The following is a 2,013-nucleotide window of genomic DNA, read 5'->3' as shown; positions in this document are numbered from 1 at the left end:
AGAAAATGAAGGCTAATCATGTTTTGGGTGTACTATTCCTTTAAACTGAATCCTGGTTGGTCTCATGCAGACAGCATATGCAATCAGCACAACACCAACTAAATTTAGTTTGGACTCCAGAATACCCAGCAATGTCTGCATCACAGCTGCAGTGATCTGGACCACAGAGATCTACAGTGGTAGATCAGCTCAGTGTGTCACCATTAGAGATCCAGAACCTCTGCAGGGAGCAGCCATCAGACAGGAGGAACAGGGGGTTCCAGACACAGGGGAACTGAACGTTTTCTAAGAACCATCAGGAGGTTGAACCGAAGAATAACTGAACAGCTAGATTATCCTCTATATAATGAGCCCACTTTACTGAATCTAATATGACTGTATAATGTTTAAGGTTGTAAGACGAGAAAACTATTTTTTGTTTTTTGTTAATTCCAGCCAAATGTCTAGTTTCCCCTTTTGGTTTCACCATTTTTGTGAATTGCGACAGACTGAGAAACCCAAATAATCCCAGATTGACAGGATGCTCTGAATACATTTTGAAGACTGTTTAGTGTCAAACTAACGTCCTAAAATTTTAAAATTTCAACATCCGTGGGATTTCCAAATACCAGGTCACCAAAACACAGTGACTTAAAGCAAAGCCACAAACTGACCAGTAATCGTTAATCTGGTGATGAGAGCTCGGTACGAGATGCTAACCTTTAAATGAAGCTAAATACTAGCGTTAGCTTCTAAACGCCCATCGTAATCATTGGGGGTTAATGGTCGGAGTTTAAATGTTAAGAAAGGGAAATATTTAAAGCACATACAATCAAAAAACAAAACACATTTAAAGCCAAATAAGCGGAGCTCGGCCTACCTTCACAGCCGCTGCTAACGGGTTAGCTGCTAACAGGCTAGCTTCGTTTGGCTGCTGAACAATAAACCGTCAGACAGAAACATCCGCAGCTGCAGGGCACTCGGTCGATCAGGTTCTGTTAAAATGAGCGACCAGAGTTCGTCCCTAACCAGGTAGAACAGATCCAGGATGAATTCTGAGGCATTGGTCCGACGGTTTGGTAGCTGCCAATCGGTACTTGCTGCTGCGCATCCAGCTAACGGCTAGCCAGGCTAACACCGCAGGTTAGCTCGCTGAGCGCCGAGTAATCGAACTCTACCGAAATAAGACAAATGTTTTGATCTTAACCATTAACTCGTGATGTGAAGGCCCACTGCTAGCTGTAACATTAGTACATTTGTTCGAAATTAATAATCCAAGCCTAAAACTAACAGGGAATCTGGTCGCTTAATTAAACTGAACAGAGAAGCTGCTCGTCAGTCGACTGGCGCTCCTTATTCTGACAGGATGGAATCAATCAAACCATATTCTGATGAGATCAGATCACTGAAAAAACACACAAAAAAAAAGCTTAAATGAAGAAATTTATGTATATATACATACATATATGCATAAATATATATATATATGTGTATCTACAGATCCTTCTTAAAATATTAGCATATTGTGATAAAGTTAATTATTTTCCATAATGTAATGATAAAACTTGAAAATTCCTATATTTTAGATTTATTGCACACCAACTGAAATATTTCAGGTTTTTTTATTGTCTTAATACGGATGATTTTGGCATCACCTTCACCTACAACACGGACAGCTGCCATCTCCAGAAGTTCTCTTATGACTCGGCCATTGTGCGCTGTGTTTCTGAGGGGAACGAGCTGGAGTATCGATCGGTCATCGTGAACTTTGTGGACTAGTGTGAGAAGAACCGCCTGTGTCTTAACACCAGTAAGACCAAAGAGATGGTGATCGACTTCAGGAGAAGACCCCCACCTCACTCCCCCATAAACATCCAGGGGCAGGACATAGAAACTGAAGAGTTTCAAATACCTGGGTGTTCACATCACCGACACCCTGTAAAAGAAGGGCCAGAGCTGCCGCCTCCACCACCTGAAGAGGCTGAGGTCCTTTGGAGTTAGCGGACCCTTGCTTAAAACCTTCTATAGACTCTG

The 2,013-nt window shown here is 41.9% G+C and overlaps 1 protein-coding gene across 1 annotated transcript in view; it reads right to left on the bottom strand.

Moving 5' to 3' along the window:
• ambra1 (autophagy/beclin-1 regulator 1) overlaps positions 1-1,266 on the bottom strand; it is a 38,388-nt gene extending 37,122 nt beyond the window's left edge. The window contains exon 1 of the mRNA XM_015399046.1: positions 860-1,266. The gene's annotated coding sequence lies outside the window, so the exon portion shown is untranslated. The remainder of the gene's footprint in view (positions 1-859) is intronic.
• Positions 1,267-2,013: the final 747 nt, after the last annotated feature.

This window comes from Cyprinodon variegatus, unplaced genomic scaffold (genome assembly GCF_000732505.1).
Source record: "Cyprinodon variegatus isolate N-32 unplaced genomic scaffold, C_variegatus-1.0 Scaffold984, whole genome shotgun sequence".
Classification (NCBI taxonomy): domain Eukaryota; kingdom Metazoa; phylum Chordata; class Actinopteri; order Cyprinodontiformes; family Cyprinodontidae; genus Cyprinodon; species Cyprinodon variegatus.
Note: the sequence above shows the minus strand (reverse complement) of the source record. Positions and strands in the feature narration are given on the sequence as shown.